Source organism: Tachypleus tridentatus, chromosome 8 (genome assembly GCF_004210375.1).
Source record: "Tachypleus tridentatus isolate NWPU-2018 chromosome 8, ASM421037v1, whole genome shotgun sequence".
In the NCBI taxonomy this organism is placed as follows: domain Eukaryota; kingdom Metazoa; phylum Arthropoda; class Merostomata; order Xiphosura; family Limulidae; genus Tachypleus; species Tachypleus tridentatus.
The window spans coordinates 58,695,192-58,715,593 of record NC_134832.1 but is presented as its reverse complement, the minus strand read 5'-3'; the positions used below and the strand labels follow the sequence as shown (position 1 = coordinate 58,715,593).

Genomic DNA, 20,402 nt, shown 5'->3' with positions numbered 1-20,402 from the left:
CGATCAATCCTACTATTCGTTTGTAAAATAGTAGCCCAAGAGTTGGACTAGAGGGAAGGCAGCTAGTCGTCGCTGCAAAATTTGGGACGGCTAGCGCAGATAGCCCTCGTGCAGCTTTGCGCGAGATTCAAATCAAACCAATCCTCTGCTGTTACAGCGGTAAGTCTACGGATTTACAACGCTAAAATTAGGGGTTCGATTCCCCTCGGTGGACTCAGCAGATAACCCAATGTGGCTTGAGTGTAAGAAAACACGCACATCTTTGTACGACATGGAAAATGTTCCATTTCTCTACTAACGATAATGTTTTGTTGTGTGTCGTTAACCCATTACAGACGTTGTTTAAAGCTATGGCCTGGTTATTCGGGTGTTCGACTCAGATTATGCGGGTTGAATCCCCATTACACCAAACATCCTCTATCTTCTAGCCATATAAGTGTGTGGGGTTTATAAAGTGACGGCCAATCCCACTGTTCTTTGGTAAAAGCAAAGCCAAAGCGTTGGCGACGGGTGGTGTTGCCTAGCTGCATTCCTTCTTGAATATCACTGCTAAATTAGGGAACAGCTAGAGGAAATAGACCTCGTGCAATTTTGCGCAAAATTTAGAAAGAAATCAAACGTTTATGTCGCAGAAGTATTCATTCACTTTTCAGGGTTTTTGTGCTAAAAATATGTTATAGTTTTGTTTATAATGATACGGTTCTGCTGGTCAGTTTTAAAGTGGCGAAACAGTTCGTTTATTATTGTTACAATAAAATCCTCTTTTCGTGACGTCATTTTAATTCATTTTTTTAACATTTAAAAATCGCTTACAAGACTTTTGTAGGTCTACCAATTTCTATCACGCAACTTACACGTTCCACGCACACTCTACACGTATTCTATTTTGAAAAGTTATTTCGCTTAGAGCTTTATTGATAGACATTGATTTGAATTTTTCGGGTTGAATGAAAGGATATTTTCCGCACGTGGTTGAACACAGTCGATTCTGTTCTCTACTTTTGTTTTTAAGTTTATCGTGGCAAAGTATCGGTATATAGTCTCAGAAGTAAAACAATGAATATTGAAGAAACCTTGGGATTTATTCGAAACTGGTGAAAGTGCTTTGTCAGAAGACATGCGATATTCACATGACTTTGTCGTATGAGCTACACATCACCTAACCACTAGGGAACATGTGGATCTCTCCTTCAATTCCTACCCGAAGAGAATGCTTCTGTCTCGGTAGGTAGAGAGCTAAAGTCAGTAACCTTTAATTCTGCGGCACGATGCGCATCTACGCGCAGTCAACGTGTCCTAGGTCTTACGGCATAACGCAGCGAAAGGGGTTAACATTCCCGCAAGGTAGGTCAGGAGGTGCTGAACTCATTTGTCTCAATTAATTAGATTATGAGATATTTCTCGTATAGCAGTTATAAGCCAGTTAGAGCACCATAAACGATGTGCTAATACAAGTCCCTGATATGTCTTTTCTGTTTAATGTTTCAACAACATTTATACACGAACTTACAGTTAAAGCAATCATTTAATTAGCGCCAAATAAACTTTCTGTTCACTTGCTGTTCCACGTCATGAGATAAAGCACTTTAATTACGTTTATGGCATTTTGATTAATGAAATAACATGATATTGACTGCTTGCTATAAATGCCTGGTTTCAGATATACAAATTTCATATTCATTCCTATAATAAATAACAGCCTTTAAAACGTGTTCGTATTATAATAATATGGATGTTATTCAGGCTCTATTCCAGTGGTTCCCAACCTTTTTTATGCCCCGCACCCCTAAAAGATTGTAATATGTTCTCGCACCCCTCAAAGTAATTTTTTTGAACATATAGTGTTCACCCTTAATATAAACAAAAAAACTGAAATGTTATCTCGCATCCACTGGATCGCTATCTCGCACCCCTGGTTGGGAACCACTGCTCTATTCCTACCGGCAGAGTCTTTAAGACACAGACGTACATAGTCAAAACGAGCTTCTGACTATTTCTTTCTTTTTTTTTTTTATTGGTGTTCTTAAGAACAGAGCTACACACTAGACTATCTGTGCTCTGTCCGCCTAGGGTATTCAAACCACATTTTTAGCGTCGTAAGCATTTTGATTTACCGCTCAGCTACTGGAAACTATTTTTTTGAAAGCGTGCGGTTTGATGTTTGATTTGTTTAAGTGCAAACTCGCATAACAGGCTAATTGCATTGTACCCACCACGGGAATCCAACCCCGAATTTTAGCGTTATAAATCCTGATGTCATCGATGGACAAGAAGTGTACAAGGACCACTAATGTTACATATTTTATGTGAAACAAAGAAATCTTACAGAACCTTAACGTGTTAGAGAACTCTACAGATTTGTAGCAAATTACAATACTTCTATGCCATTAGATTTCTCACACATTTCATTTGTTTTACGACGATGCACTTATTTCTATTTGTACCATTTTGATTTGAAATTTGATTTAGAAAACCCTGAAACATCTGTACTCATCTAGGGCAGAGATCCAAATGCAAAACTCAAACGCTGATTACAAAGACCTTGAACACGTCTTTTATATTTGCAAAATAAAAACTAAAATAATTTATAATGCGAATTTACCATTATCTACCCCATATCTTCAATCTGATTGGACAACTTTTGTTCACGACCTTTCTCATAACCTATGAGGCCTAAGCAATTACTTAGTGCGATACCCTTTTAAAATTGTCAAGGGGCTCGTCATGGCCAGGTGGGTTAAGGCATTCGACTCGTCATCCGAGGGTCGCAAACATGCTGGCCCTTTTAGCCGTGGGGGTTTTATAATGTTATGAACAATCCCACTATTCGTTGGTAAAAGAGTAGCCCGAGAGTTGGCAATGAGTGATGATGACTAGCTGCCTTCCCTCTAGTTTCACACTGCTAAATTAGAGACGGCTAGCGCAGATGTAGCTTTGCGCGAAATAAAAAAAAAAATTGTTAAGGAACACGTCGCAGTAGATATAAGAATCTACCTTGACGCATGCTAATTTCATTAGAAAAAAATTGTATGTCTTATCAATTCAAAATAAAGCTAAAAAGAATAATTTCATCATAAATTAAAATATTTCAACAGTTCAATTAATGGAAACAAATCTACAGTAAACGGATTTATTAGTGAGTGATTTACTATATTACAGTTTTAGATTGTTTATCTGTGTGTTTGTTGTTAAGTACAAAGCCACACAGTGCGCTATCTGTGGCGAAGCGCGGGTATCGAAACCCAGTTTTTAGGGATATAAGCCCTCATACTTACCGCTGAGACACTTTTAACGATAGACCTCTGTGGCAAGAAGGAATAATTTCTTTTCAGAAACCTTTCTCCAATCTCATACAATTATAGTGTTCGTAGACAATGTTCCATCGTACTTTGTAATGTATCAATTACATTCTTTTTAGGTCCAGAGTTTGCAAGCTTTTAGTTTAAATGCATCTAAATGTTTCTCTTTCACTCTCTTGTCGTCTGCAACTACAGAACACATTTTGTCATTTAGTTTGAAAACGTTGAGTGAGAGAAACATAACGGTCAAAAAATATTAAGCAGGAAACACTTCTATTCTAACAAATTCATTGAAAGGGTAGATGAGTGAGCCGAGCACGAAATCTTTAGATTAAAGACTTGTGAATTAATAGTCCATTTAATCGTGAACCATGTTAAAGGAGTAACACTTTCTGATATTATGGAGAGAATCAGAACTTTAAATTGTATTAGTTTTGTAACAAATAAGCATGCCTTATTAATCTCATTAATTATGGTTTCTTTTAAGTCCCCTACACAAAGAACTTTCTACAAGGTTTCAACAGCGAAAAGAAAGGTTATTCCTTACAGTAAATGATAAACAAATTGGCTTCACAAGTAATCATACAATATTTCTTGTGAAGATATTTGATATTTGAAATTCTGTAAAAATAACAAATATAATTGCAATTATTGTTACATTTTCTTGTGAAGCTAATTAGTTGTTTGTTTACATGGTTAACGTTAAATATTGTTTACGCATGTGAAAGAAGACATTCTCGATAATTAGATGTATCTCTACATAGATCCACTCCTTGTTTAGAAGTTTTGAACAGCATTTAAAAAATATCTTCTTCAAAGTTAAACATTTGTTTTTTTTACGAGACTTACAGCGCAACTTATGTGACATGAACGTTTTGAAAGAATTATATCGATGAACTTTTGTCTCTCTGGCTAAGCGGTATGTCTGTGGACTTACAACGCTAAAAACCGGGTTTCAATACTCGTGGTGGGCAGAGCACAGATAGCCCATTGTGTAGCTTTGTGCTTGATTCAAAACAACAACAACCGTGAACATTTTTTCCCTTTTCATTTTAGTTGCCCCCCGCTAGTACAGCGGTAAGTCTACGGATTTACAACGCTAAAATCAGGGGTTCGATTACCCTCGGTGGGCTCAGCAGATAGCCCGATGTGGCTTTGCTATAAGAAAAACACACACACATTCATTTTAGTTCCAAATTTTTACATCAATGACTTTTGTTTATTTTCATGGAAGATTTTTCGTAATTTAATTATTATTTAATTAAGTAATTATGTTTGTTTGTATAACACAAATTATGATAGTTTTTGTGGTGCAAAGCTGCACAAGGAGCTAGCTATCTGCACTTTGCCAGTCATGAGAAAACTGACCCCTATTTTTGTGTTTGTTTGTTTTTGAATTTCGCGCAAAACTACACGAGGGCTATCTGCGCTAGCCGTCTCTAATTTAGCAATGTAAAACTAGAGGGAAGGCAGCTAGTCATAACCACCCACCGCCAACTCTTGGGCTACTTTTTTAACAACAAATAGTGGGATTGACCGTAACATTATAATTTTTGTGTTTGTTCGTTTTTGAATTTCGCGCAAAACTACACGAGGGCTATCTGCGCTAGCCGTCTCTAATTTAGCAATGTAAAACTAGAGGGAAGGCAGCTAGTCATAACCACCCACCGCCAACTCTTGGGCTACTCTTTTAACAACAAATAGTGGGATTGACCGTAACTTTATAACGCCCCCACGGCTGAAATGGCGAACTTATTTTAGCAAAATAAATCTATTGCCAACCCATTGGGAGACGGTACTACAATGAGGAAAAAACTATTTGATTTCATTCATTATTTGAAAAGAAATATAAAGACACTCTTACTAGAAATACTGCCTTTTTTATATATTCATCTTGATGAAAAGAGTTTTATAACTATATGCAACACAACATTTTTCTAGTTTCCAATATGTTTTTCATTAACAGAATCTTTCAGTATTTAAGAGTCATTGTATGTACCCATAATGGATAAAAACTGGACTCATTAATTATTTACAATGCATTAAATTACTTATGGGATACCTGACTTTCACGAAAACGCGGCACGGCATGGCCAGATGGTTAAGACACTCGGCTTGTAATCCGAGGTTCGAGGATTCGAATCCCCATCACACCAAACATGTTCGCCCTTTCAGCCGTGGGGGCGTTATAATGTTACGGTCAATCCCACTATTCGTTAGTAAAAGAGTAGCCCAACAGTTGGCAGTGGGTGGTTATGACTAGTCGCCTTCCTCCCAGTCTTCGAATCCCCATCACACCAAACATGTTCGCCCTTTCAGCCGTGGGGGCGTTATAATGTTACGGTCAATCCCACTATTCGTTAGTAAAAGAGTAACCCAACAGTTGGCAGTGGGTGGTTATGACTAGTCGCCTTCCTCCCAGTCTTACACTGCTAAATTAGGGACGGCTAGCGCAGATGACCCTCGTATAGCTTTGCGCGAAATTCCAAAAACCAAAACAAACGTGAAAACACCGTGTTTTAGAGCTGTGTTAACTGAGGAAGTTGGGAAAGTAAAACGTCTGATTTATTGATTTTTTCGTAAATTCTCGCAAAACAAAACAAGAACTATCCGTGTTAGTCGTCTCTAACTTTTAATTGATGCACACTCGGCTTGTAATCCGAGGTTCGAGGATTCGAATCCCCATCACACCAAACATGTTCGCCCTTTCATAACCTTCTCTATGAGAAGGTAGCCAATTAGCACCACTCACCGCCAACTCTTGGGCTACTTAAATTTAATAGCTAGACTTACGTTCTCATAGTTTGTAAACAGTAAAATAATTACAAACTATGAGAAATATTCATCTCATTATTCCTAATTGTATTTTTATTTTGATAGATTCTTAAGTGTGGCCATTGTACGTATCTTTGTATGTTTATAAACTATATATTTTAGTCTATATAGTTTTGGACCATGTTTCTTTCGGTTTATACATATTTTGGTGCTGCCTGAATTGTGTTTATTTTACTGTATTTATTTGTATATCTTATGACGGTTTGTTAAACATGCTTATTCGATCAGGAATAGGTAACGTTACAGTTATCTACTGATTTATTTAAGTTTTAATGTTTGTATTATTTGTAGTTGAGTATCCCATAGGCAAATCTTAAGTAGATCTTTCTTCTTTGATCTGTTTTCATTTATTCAAAATGTTGTGACAGAAAATTTTTATCAGTAAACCGAGTATTATATTTTGTAAGCACTTTGAATACAACTCACTCTTACACGAGGCTCCCCCTAGTGACACAGCAGTATTTCTGCGCACTTGTGATGCTAGAAACCGGATTTCGATGCATATGGTGAGCAGAGCACAGATCTTTGTTTGTTTTTGAATTTTACGCAAAGCTACACGAGGGCTACCTGCGCTAGCCGTCCCTAATTTAACAGTGTAAGATTAGAAGGAAGGCATCTAGTCATCACCACCAACAGCCAAATCTTGGGCTTTTCTTTTACCAACGAATCTTTCCAATAAAGTTCTGTACCACAATGTTACGATATCCCGTGAGGCTTTTGTGGTCTTTTCCTGGCTTTGGCAAAGCACTTGTTAAAGCATCTGTCCAGGCTTCTGGGATGAGTCCTGAATTCCAGCTCTGTTCATAAGCCTTTGCTAAGCTCTGGATCATCTCTGTTGGCAGGCCTTTAACATTCTTGATAGCGATGCCATCTGGTCCGGGTGCTCCTTCTTTGCTGGTCCTGATGGCATCCATCACACTTTCCATGCTGAAGCACTGTATGGACTCACTCACACTAATCATCTCTTCATTTTGATACCTGACCACTGTCCTATGATCCTGGTCACTGTGACTACTTTGATTGATGAATCTAGCAAGAAAGGCTTTTCCTTGGTCCTCATCTGTGAGTAGTACTTGTCAAAACTTAACTAAACACGGTAGTTTATATTTAGTAGTAATTTAAAGCAAGCTATTACGGAGATATTTCAAAACAAAGTTATTTCGTGAATTTAGCGTATTTTATTATTATTTCATTCAATTGTGAACAGACGGATCTTAAGTCTGAGAATTTAACCTCCATGATGCTTGAGCAGTACCAGTTGTACGGTATTTGGAAGTCTATGTGTTTTATGTCACATTTATCAATATTACGTCATAATGGACTACAAAAACTTGTAGTATTATAAGGAGATTTACGATTTATGTGTATTATTTTCTCAGCTATGTTTAACATTTTATCGGGAATAATTCTGTAAGAAACATGAAATATTTTTTATGTGTAAGAATAAGGTCATAGTTTTAAAATTCATTCTTCTGGAAGATCATTTGTTTTGAATTTCGCGCAAAGCTGCTCGAGGGCTATCTGCGCTAGCCGTCCCTAACTTAGCAGTGTAAGACTAGAAAGAAGGCAGTTAGTCATCACCACCCACTGCCAACTCTTGGGCTACTTTTTTATCAACTAATAGTAGGATTAATCGTCACTTATAACACTTCCACGGCTGAAAAGGCGAGTATGTTTGGTGTGACGAGAATTTGAACTCGCGACCCTCAGACTACGAGTCGAATGCCTTAATCACCTGGCCATGACAGGCCGACAATAAGAATATCTTTATCGCTAAATAAAAAAGTCATCTAAGGCTAGCTACTGAACTTGAAAAAAGAAATCAAACCAAACAAAATAAGGATAGTAGCGGACATATCAGTTGATTGGCTAACGATCAGAGAGCAGACGAATCTATCTCAACTTTACGTGGAAATAAAATCCCTATATTAATTCATTTTCATTCTTCCGAGACAGCGTAATCGTTATTTTGTATGACATATCAAAGGGCAAATATAATATATAAAATTTAATAAGTTTAACATTTTGTGTGAGCTTCGCTGTTTTCATGTTTTTGGAGATTAGAATAATTTTTGACGTTTCCAAGTGCGACAAGTGACATCTATATGTAAAGAAAAACTAATATATTTTACCGACATGTGATAAATATAAGAACTTTGAGAATGGTTTGTTTGTCTTTTAGCGCAAGGCTACACAATAGGCTAACTGCAAAAAGTATACCCCCAGGCATGGCTAGGTGGTTAAGGCACTCGACTCATAATCCGAGGGTCGCGAGTTCGAATCCTCGTCACCCCAAATACGTTCGTCATTTCAAACGTGAAGGCGTTATAAGGTGACAGTCAATCCCACTAGTCGCTGGAAAAGAGTAACCCAAGAATTTGCGGTGGGTGGTGATGACTAGCTGCCTTCCTTCTAGTCTAACACTGCAAAATTAGGGACGGCTAGCGCAGATAGCCCTCCTGTAGTTTTGCGCGAAATTCAAACCTAACAAACCCGAAATGCACGTACACAGACATACTTCGGGTTTATAAGCATCAGTAAGGAGACCCCAGAACTCAGCCTTACAACACAAAATCCTTGCTTTTATATATTACAGAATATTTGAGGAGTTAAAGAAAACTTAAGTAATAAAGCAATTTTACAGATTGTGCCAAACTAAAACTTAACTTTATATTTTATGATTATCTAAATCTTTGTTGCACCTGCTTCTATCCACCTCAAGCCACGGACAGTAAAATTACAGACCATCATTAAGTCGAATAATCAGTTGAAAGTAAAGATATTTTTATTAATTGTGACACGCTATCAAGTTCAACCTCTTCATGAAGACTCTTCACTCCCTATTCTTTCATCAGAGAAGTTCATTCCATCCGTGTTATCAGCTTGGGCTTCACTTCAAACAGCGTCGGAGGATTCGTTCCACAGAGCATCATTTGCTCTGGTCACTACTTGAACCAGTATAAAACAAACAAGTTGCACAGTGTAGCTGTTTTAACGAGCTTAATGGTACCTTCGAAAGTTTTCAGGTTTTGTTTGTGGTATCCACGTATAGCAGAAACTTACTGAAACAAAAGGGAAATAATTGGTCCAATAGGAGACGTACCATACAGAAATATGCGGTTGATCTTATTAAATTAAAGCAAAACGACGGTCAAAAAGATTTTTTATGAACTCCAGCAATACGTGATTTAATTAAGTTATATACTAGAAAGTGGATATTTTTATGATGTTAGAACATCGTAAGAAAAGAAAGAGTGAATTGTTTTTTGCCAAGAAACCTGCTAATGAAACCTACTAATGAGGATAAAATTCATGCTATTAGTGGAAAGTGTTTGGGCCTCTTAACAAAATACTTAGAGGTAATTTAAACTTGATTGTGTTTGTGAAGGGTGAGCCGAGTTTATCTATAGTTATTAGAAATTGTCTGTGTGTTTGTTACGTCACGCGGTGATGCTTAGTTGGTGTTTAAATATGAAACCTTTCTAAGCTAACAAATCAGCAGTGATTAGGACATTATAATAGTGTCAGTGAACTTAATTTTCTTAGCTGCATTTTCCCGAGATACCCTACTGTTTTAATGGTTTTAAGGCCCAGCCCCTCGTCTCGTTAGATGTGGTAAATCGATCCGTTGACAAGGCTCCAATTTCAATGATTGACTTCTTCCTCGGACTCAGTGCAGCCGTTGAATGGATCCCAATAAATAAAGTGTAAAATGTGGCCATTAGTTTGGAGTTTGTCGACATGGTTTAGTCTAAGTGTCGTATAATACGATGGGAGAACATAGAAGAAAGATAAAACAAAAAGAAAATAGACCTCCATTATCAAGCTGGTGGACGAGCTTGCGGGTAAAGTGGTAGAGAGACTAATATATATATTAAATATTACCATGGTTGAAACATGAGATATTTACTCACTATATTTTAGGTTTAACAAGAATAACCATTACAAATCTGTAGTGAACTATTATTGACATTGTTCAGCTCCGTATTATTCTAGCATTCATCTTCACTGTTCAATTTGGTGTTACAATAACATTTATTCATATTGTTTACCTTAGTGCTACCTTAACATTTATTCATATTGTTTGTCTTACTGCTACCCTAACATTTATTCATATTGTTTGCCTTACTGCTACCCTAACATTTATTCATATCCTTCAGCTTGTTGTTATCCTAACATTTATCCATGTTGTTTGTCTTGTTGGCATCCTAACGTTCATCCATATTGTTCATTTTGTTGGATTCTAACATCTATCCATACTGTTTAGCTTGATGACATATTAGCATTTATCCATATTGTTCAGATTTTGTAGTTATAAGCACCCTAGCTTAATTTCTGACTACCAGGTGACAATAATAATAACAATTGACTAAAAATACAATAATAACTTCTTAGTTTTAAAAATACACAAATCTCAATCTGATGAGGACTTGATGCTGTGGATCAGAACGTTGTAGCCATTTAAACCAGAACCTGATACTATGGATCAGAACGTTGTAACTATTAAAACCAGAATCTGATACTGTGGATCAGAAAGTTGTAACTATTAAAACCAAAACTTGATACTGTGGATCAGAACGTTGTAACTATTAAAACCAGAACCTGATACTGTGGATCAGAACGTTGTAACTATTACAACCAGAACCTGATACTGTGGATTAGAACGTTGTAACTATTAAAACCAGAACCTGATACTGTGGATCAGAACGTTGTAACTATTAAAACCAGAACCTGATACTGTGGATCAGAACGTTGTAACTATTAAAACCAGAACCTGATACTGTGGATCAGAACGTTGTAACTATTAAAACCAGAACCTGATACTGTGGATCAGAACGTTGTAACCATTAAAACCAGAATCAGATACTGTGGATCAGAAAGTTGTAACTATTAAAACCAGAATCTGATACTGTGGATCAGAAAGTTGTAACTATTAAAACCAAACCCTGATACTGTGGATCAGAACGTTGTAACCATTAAAACCAGAATCTGATACTGTGGATCAGAACGTTGTAACTATTAAAACCAGAATCTGATACTGTGGATCAGAAAGTTGTAACTATTAAAACCAAAACCTGATACTGTGGATCAGATCGTTGTAACTATAAAAACCAGAATCTGATACTGTGGATCAGAAAGTTGTAACTATTAAAACCAAAACTTGATACTGTGGATCAGAACGTTGTAACTATTAAAACCAGAACCTGACACTGTGGATCAAAACGTTGTAACTATTAAAACCAGAACCTGATACTGTGGATCAGAACGTTGTAACTATTAAAACCAGAACCTGATACTGTGGATCAGAACGTTGTAACTATTACAACCAGAACCTGATACTGTGGATTAGAACGTTGTAACTATTAAAACCAGAATATGATACTGTGGATCAGAACGTTGTAACCATTAAAACCAGAACCTGATACTGTGGATCAGAACGTTGTAACTATTAAAACCAGAATCTGATACTGTGGATCAGAACGTTGTAACTATTAAAACCAGAACCTGATACTGTGGATCAGAACGTTGTAACCATTAAAACCAGAATCAGATACTGTGGATCAGAAAGTTGTAACTATTAAAACCAGAATCTTATACTGTGGATCAGAAAGTTGTAACTATTAAAACCAGAACCTGATACCGTGGATCAGAACGTTGTAACTATTAAAACCAGAATCTGATACTGTGGATCAGAACGTTGTAACTATTAAAACCAGAATCTGATACTGAGGATCAGAAAGTTGTAACTATTAAAACCAAAACCTGATACTGTGGATCAGAACGTTGTAACCATTAAAACCAGAATCTGATACTGTGGATCAGAACGTTGTAACCATTAAAACCAGAATCTGATACTGTGGATCAGAACGTTGTAACTATTAAAACCAGAACCTGATACTGTGGATCAGAACGTTGTAACTATTAAAACCAGAACCTGATACTGTGGATCAGAACGTTGTAACTATTAAAACCAGAATCTGATACCGTGGATCAGAAAGTTGTAACCATTAAAACCAGAATCTGATACCGTGGATCAGAAAGTTGTAACTATTAAAACCAGAACCTGATACTGTGGATCAGAACGTTGTAAATATTAAAACCAGAATCTGATACTGTGGATCAGAAAGTTGTAACTATTAAAACCAAAACCTGATACCGTGGATCAGAACGTTGTAACCATTAAAACCAGAATCTGATACTGTGAATCAGAACGTTGTAACTATTAAAACCAAAACCTGATACTGTGGATCAGAACGTTGTAACCATTAAAACCAGAATCTGATACTGTGAATCAGAACGTTGTAACTATTAAAACCAGAACCTGATACTGTGGATCAGAACGTTGTAACCATTAAAACCAGAACCTGATACTGTGGATCAGAACGTTGTAACCATTAAAACCAGAATCTGATACTGTGGATCAGAAAGTTGTAACTATTAAAACCAGAACCTGATACTGTGGATCAGAAAGTTGTAACTATTAAAACCAGAACCTGATACTGTGGATCAGAACGTTGTAACCATTAAAACCAGAACCTGATACTGTGGATCAGAACGTTTTAACTAGTAATACCAGAACCTGATACTGTGGATCAGAACGTTGTAACTATTAAAACCATTACTTGCCTGCTGTGAAATTTCTGTTTGTATTTTTAAATTAACTATATAATTATTAAATTAGTTGTTTACTAAACAGTGATAACTTTGAGAATTTTTAAACTACAATAAATTAAAATTTATGCAGTTTTTGACATTCCTGGTTAGAAATAAATAAAATTCCCAAACCTTTGAAATTCAAGTCACAGTGCGATAGGTAAGCTTATTTGTTTGTTTTAGGCACAAAATCATACAATGGACTGTCTGTACTCTGCCCACTATGGGTATCGAAACCCAGTTTCTAGAGTCATAAGCCTCTAGGTGGCGTGACAGATATGAGGACATGAAATTAAACTTCCATTATATTGTATAGTTTGGAAATTTTACCGATATGTAGCTAGCAAATATATTTATAATTTTAATTTTCTGAAACAGAAACTTCGGAAACTTATAATTTATAAGTTAATGTTTAATATAATGTTTATTATAAAACTCCCAGCAAAGTATTGGACAACTGAAATAATTTCACTCCATCTGTAAATGTTTATATTCGTATGAAGTTAAATAAAAGTCGTCTGCATCTTTGATTAAAAAGCAGCGTAAAAAGGCCTAGTAATCATTTTCAGCTTTGCCGTGAAGATCAAAAACTCCATTCTGTTTCAAAGTGTGAAGGTGTGTCCCTAATCACAGCAGTTGCTGGGATGTCCGTGATAAAAAAACACCACAAACACTTTCTGAACGTCGAAACCCAAGAGTGGCTTAATAAACTCCTCGCTTTACTAATCTGACAGTGTTGTGAAATCTAGCTAGCGAAATTATCTACCTCGATTATTGAAGTGTTCGAAACTTTTTATCTCGCTCACATATATCTAGAATTCCAAAGACAGCAGTGATTTTTTAATAATATTTTTATAACACGGAAACTTCAATATTGAAAATATCCGATGCATTCCTATCCGAAACTACTTAATCTGGAACATCGTACATGTTTTATAACAATTGTTTGTAATTTTGCTAATCAATTTTACTGTAACTTTTTAACCGGTTTTACCTCACTTATTTGATAAAAATATATCGAAAACTTTTATTATAACCTTGTTTCTAAATACAGTTATATACTATTTGCCAATTTGTGTTCGAAAGGGCTGTTATGTTTGTTTGTTTGTTTGTTTTTGAAATGCGCACAAAGCTACTCGAGGGCTATCTGTGCTAGCCGTCCCTAATTTAGCAGTGTAAGACTAGAGGGAAGGCAGCTAGTCATCACCACCCACCGCCAAATCTTGGGCTACTCTTTTACCAACGAATAGTTGGATTGACTGTTACATTATAACTCCCTGACGGCTGAAAGGGCGAGCATGTTTGGTGCGACGGGGATGAGAACCCGCGACCCTCAGATTACGAGTCGCACGCCTCAACACGCTTGGCCATGCCGGGCCAGGGGCTGTTATGAATCACGCTTATAGCAATAATAGACGGTGGCCTCCAAGTGTTCGTTAATGAGCATTTTTTGAATGTAATCAAAAACTTCGATTTAAATGTAGAACAAAATAATAATTATAAAGCCGTTCATATCTTCCTCAATTGCAAAACCGCTGCATGAAACGTCAAGTGTTTTTAATCAAATAGAAATAAATTATACTTGTAGAAATGTAAATAATTTACTGAATTACCACGTAAGTGTTCGAAATATTGAACGTGCTCTCGTGACTTTCCTTGAATGGTAATTATTTTTTATAGATTGTATAGCAACAAGAATACGTATTCCAACTGCATATGTATTAGGAGTGTATGATTGATGCGTTTGGCTGTCAATAAGTTATATCGTACACAGAAGAATAAAACATAGCATATCTACCGTGTTTCTCCGATAATAAGACCTACCCAGAAAATAAGACCTAGTGTGATTTTTGGGGATAGTTTTAATATAAGCCCTACCCTTAAAATAAGCCCTAGTCAAGAGTGGCAGGAAGAGGAAAGAAATAAAAAAAATTAATTTATTAATTAGTTTAATAGTTAGTTAATTAGTTTGTTTAAGTATTAATCAGTTAGTTTAATAGTTTAATAATAGTTTATTTTAAATGGTTAATTTAATAGTTTTACTTTGTAACTTTATTTTTTTAATATATCAAAATAAGACATCCCCCGAAAATAAGCCCTAGTGTCATATTTTGGAGTGAAAATTAATTTAAGCCCTGTCTTATTTTCGGAGAAACACGGTATGTGCATCTATATCTTTATCTCTAAAAAGGCTATGATTTATATACATATTTTTATTGAGAATATCCTATAAGTCTTTCATTCATATCGTACAGTTTCTTAGTCGTTTAGTGTGTATATAAAAATAAAACATAGAACACGAGAATCCTCTTATAAGCGATCGACTAAGGAAACTGATTGCAAGTATAGTATTTTAAAAGTAATGGCTCGTTTACTAATGTTCTTCTCAAGGCAAAAGGCCAAGTAAATCGTATTTTTTCTGAAGAAAATGAAACGGATTGCTTTTCCAGCACATAAGTTACATACACAACTGGACCATTATCCGTATATATATGTATGTAATTTGTTATAAACGAAAACAAGCCCAAATAAAAATAAAAAAAAACGCTGCACTAATCAAAAGGAGACCCTGAGTACAGGCTACAATGCGGGATATGAAATGAATCCTAGGTTTTGGAGGTGACTGTGGAAGTAGGACCCATGTTACAGTGGGGATACACCTCCTATCAGTCTAACCTCCGTTCTCCAGTCTCACATGAAGAATAATTAAATAATAAAATAATCAAAGAAATATAAATTATAAGAGCAAGATGTGGGTACTCAAGCCCACAACATCTCACATCTATATCACCTTTCTCTGTCTGTAGACAGTTGTGGGAAGGTGACTGCTCCCCAAAGTAAAGAAGAGAATAACATAAGTAATAAAAAATAAATAAGGTGTTGCCACTTGCGGGTAAAATGAGTTAAATAAACTTACCTCTGGAAGTTGGCATTCCAGCTTCTGTTATGATGGCAAGGCATTAACTTGTAGCTCAGTAGACAAATTACACTAGTATAAAGGGTTTCTTTGTTTTTTGAATTTCGCACAAAGCTCCTCGAGGGCTATCTGTGCTAGCCGTCCCTAATTTAGCAGTGTAAGACTAGAGGGAAGTCAGCTAGTCATCACCACCCACTGCCAACTCTTGGGCTACTCTTTTACTAACGAGTAGTGGGATTAACAGTCACATTATAACGCCCCCACGGCTGAAATGGCGAGCATGTTTAGCGCGACAGGGATGCGAACCCGCGACTTTCGGATTACGAGTCGAGTGCCTTAACACGTTTGGTCATGCCGGGCCTAGTATAAAGGGTCCCAACCAGTTATTTAAACTAACTATTTTAACTCCCAACCATCACCAATAGGTATATATGTAAGTACATATGTCTACATGGATCGTTCATGTAAAGAATTACTTATGATTTATATAATTAGTAGAAACACTGTATAAAATTCGCAGATGACCTCACTTTAACTTTTTCAGTTTCTGTTCGTGTAACGTTTTAGCTCTGATGGTGTTTATGCATATAGATGTAAACCTATAAATGCACATCTATTACCATCAAGCATATAAACACGGTTTACAAATTTCCGTGCCAAATATTTACAGACTCGCAGTTCACAATTCCACGATGCTGGTTACATATCCCTCCTTGAGGAGCCCGGCATGGCCAAGCGTGTTAAGGCGTGCGACTCGTAATTTGAGGGTCGCGGGTTCGCATCCCCGTCGCGCCAAACATGCTCGCCCTTTCAGCCGTGGGGGCGTTATAATAATACGGTCAATCCCACTATTCGTTGGTAAAAGAGTAGCCCAAGAGTTGGCGGTGGGGGGCGATGACTAGCTGCCTTCCTTCTATAGGGACGGCTAGCACAGATAGCCCTCGAGTAGTTTTGTGCGAAATTCAAAAACAAAACAACCCCCTCTTAGCGTTGCTGTTGTTAGTGACACATCTTGGTGAATTCGACAGTTTTTCTCAACTAAACCTAACGTAGAAATATGAAAAAAAAGTTAAGAGTTTTAGTGATATATTTGTTCTCATGTGTTTTTAAATTTTTCTTTTAAAAATATTTTAATATTCCATGAAAATTCGTTTCTTAAAACTATATAAAAAAAAACGGTCCCCTATATTAAGTTAACTGTTCCTAGCAACAATTTCCTTAACTCAGTGATAAAGTATGAGGTCATCCAACGATAGATAGATGTCACACTGATTTTTCATTGGGAGAATATAATATAATATGCTATTCTTACTGACATTTTTAGAAATCAAGTGTTGCGACTGGTATTGTTGCAATTCAAATGTTCTACAGGGTGTTCGGAAAGTCATGTGCACTTATATATTTATTAACAGACATGTTTCAATATAGAATACAGGAGGTAAATATGAATGACAATTATAAACAATGTTGAAAGTGACCCCCGTTGGCATCAATACAGGCCTGGATCCTTCTTTTTTTGTTTCTAAACACAGCTATCAGTTGTTGGCTTGAAATAGACTGAATAAAATATGATTACAAAACTGCTCAGTGACTTTCGAACACCCTGTATTTGAATAATGTACTTTTTCCTAGTGTAACTTATTCTTACGGTAAGAAACCAACGTGGTCTCTCCTTTGATCACCCTGCATATTTCCAGTATTGTTAAGTTAATAAGCTATCTGGAAATAAAACCACTTCCATCTAGTTTGAAAAAAGTTTTTCATTGCGTCATGGGAGCTTCTAACGTATCTGTGCAGAATTTCTAAAAGACGCAGCGAATTAGAGATACTTTGGTAACTTGCTTTTATACTGTAACGAAGCGCATTAAATTAACACAATAGCAAACTGACCAACATCGATGTATAAATGTATATGTATATATAAAACCACAATGAAAATCTCATTTTTCAGTGGAAATGGTTTGCCTTCTTCATGCACTGTATTGTGTTGTGTACATCACGTACAAAATGAACCTAGTTCTGAAAGTAATACACGCCTGAAACGTTAAAAATAATAACCGTTAAGTATAAAACCAGAATTTGAAGCCGGGCATTTTGCAATGTCTTTATTTTTAGCACTAGTTCCAGGACCTGTTTGCACATCAGGCTGGATAGGAGACGTTGCATTTGTAAATGAAACATGTAATTACTCTAGAACTGTACTTGAAGTGATTCCTTAAAATGTAGTAAGTTTCTTGTTATATATGCTTTTTGTACTTCAACATTGCTACCTCATGGTATCTGCATTTGGTGTGGTCTTGATGTGTATTGGTGGTTAGGACACTCGAATAGCAATCTGGTCGCGAGACCGATTCCCGTCATCGAGTGTGCTCCTTCTTTCTGAAGTGTGGGATTGTGATGTGACAGTCAATCCCAGTATTTGTGGGTAAAAAGTAACCCAATAGGTGGGGTTGGATAGTGTTGAATAGTTTCCTTCCTATAGGTCCAGCATGGCCAGGTGGTTAAGGTATTCGACTCGTAATCTGAGGGTCGCGGGTTCGAATCCCCGTCACACCAAACATGCTTGTCCTTTCAGCCGTGGGAGTGTTATAAAATTATGGTCAATCCCATTATTCATTAGTAAAGGAGTAAACCAAGGGTTGGCGGTGGGTCGTGATGACTAGTTGCCTTCCCTCTAGTCTTACACTGTTAAATTAGGGACGGCTAGCGCAGATAGCCCTCGTGTGGTTTTGCACAAAATTCAAAACAAACCAAATCAATCCTTTTATAGTCTACAACATCAAGATTAACGCAAATTTTTCTCGGGAAGAACTTCAATCCTCTCTTTTTATTTGTGTTATAACAATCAAACATAGACTTCAATAACACTTACGTACTTATCAGAATGAAAAATTGCACAAAACATGGTCGACTATTTAAAACTTTAATTCTATTTTGACACAGGCTCTAAAGTTTTAAACCGCTATACAAATCAACCTATTTTGTTCGCATATCTTCATTAAATTTCAAGTTATATAATATAGGCTCAAAGAAGTGTTTTGTGACCTTCTGATAAAATGTTTAGAATTTCCTTTAGACATTTGTTGCTTTTACCACTTAAAACACTATTTAGTAAAATGTTACCAAGACATTCCTGCTGTAACACCCTTGTGGATTCTTAAAACTAATGGTTTCGTAAAAGCATCCTTGAACCGATGAACAAAGGCTAAAATGGTTAAAGTTTTGTCACTTTTTCAATGCAACGAGTATGGTACACGATGGCACAATGTTGCCATCAGGTAATGATTGGTTTCGACCGGTTTCGATTTCAACTTAAGTTTTTATTTGCAAAACATTTCATAGAAACAACACTTAATCGATGTGTTATTTCTCTAAAAAAATAACATTACACCAAATACATCTTATAATAGTTTTCCAGTCTTATTTAGGTCTAAAATACGGATGCGTAGTTCTTTAAATACCATATGATTACCACTTTGTGAACACGCATTCAGAAGTTTCTGTATAGTTAGCTAGGTTTGCTTTTATTATAACGTTAAATTTACTTCACTTTGCAATAATGTAACTCAGTACATTTTTATAGGCTGTACAAACACCTTTGAGCAACGTCTTTCTTTAATAAGGGTTTTATTCTATGTTATTGTGAGTTTCTTTGTTTCAACTCGTAAATCTAAACACCTGTTTCGTACTGTGTACAATATTATGAATACCATCATGTTACTTTATGTGTAGTTATATTAAATAAAGTTATGTCTGATCACGTAATGTTTTTTGTTTTTGTTTTTAAATAGACCAAGATTTATCGATTTAACACAAATACCTGCAAGAAAGGACAGCTCAAATGACGTGTATTAAAATGGTAGAGTACATAAAGTTCAAATGAAGGACATGAAAACTAGTACTTAGTTTTACTTAGCAAGTATTTAGCGAGTTGCAGATAGTTTGATAAATAACCAATTAAATACCACAGTAAGTTTATATTGTTGCATATCACCAAATAGGTCAGAAATTCAGAATTAATTATAGAAGAAATAATAGATCTTTCATCATATATTCATCTTCTTATTAAAAATATTTAAAATCCAAGGAATATATAAATGTTTGTTTTTTTTGTAAAGTGTTAATAAATAATTGTTTGTTTTTGAATTTCGCGCAAAGCTACTCTAAAGTTATCTGCGCTCTAATAAATAATAGAATGTGTGTTTCTCTTTTAGAAAAGCCATATTGGTCTATCTGTTGTGTCCACCGAGGGGAATCGAACTACTGATTTTAGCGTTGTATCTGTGTTTTGTGAGTGTGTTTTTCTAATAGCAAAGCCACATCGGGCTATCTGTTGAACCCAGCCAGGGAATCGAACTCCTGATGCTAGCGTTGTAAATTCGTAGGCTTATCGTTGTACCAGCGGAGGACCTAATAAAATTACACGCTTCAAAGAGCAAATTTATGTACATATATGTGTGTGTGTGTGTTTTCAGCTTTAGGGATATATTTAACACATGATGTGAAGGACATAAAATCGTGAAAAATATTTACAATTCACTTCAACATTTCCTTAAAAAATGTAGCCTAAAAACGACAAGACTCTTAAGATGCGTGTTGCATTTATGATTACACTCGATTTTATCAGGGTAAAATATACAATTTTAGAGAGCTAAGTCGAAGTTCTTTAACCACAGTGTCAATGGAATGATATGACA

General features: G+C 36.1%; 1 long non-coding RNA gene across 1 annotated transcript in view; it reads left to right on the top strand.

Moving 5' to 3' along the window:
• Positions 1-20,155, top strand: part of LOC143224159 (uncharacterized) — a 29,252-nt gene extending 9,097 nt beyond the window's left edge. Inside the window, exon 3 of the long non-coding RNA XR_013013240.1 lies at positions 19,920-20,155. This is a non-coding gene — a long non-coding RNA (uncharacterized LOC143224159). The remainder of the gene's footprint in view (positions 1-19,919) is intronic.
• Positions 20,156-20,402: the final 247 nt, after the last annotated feature.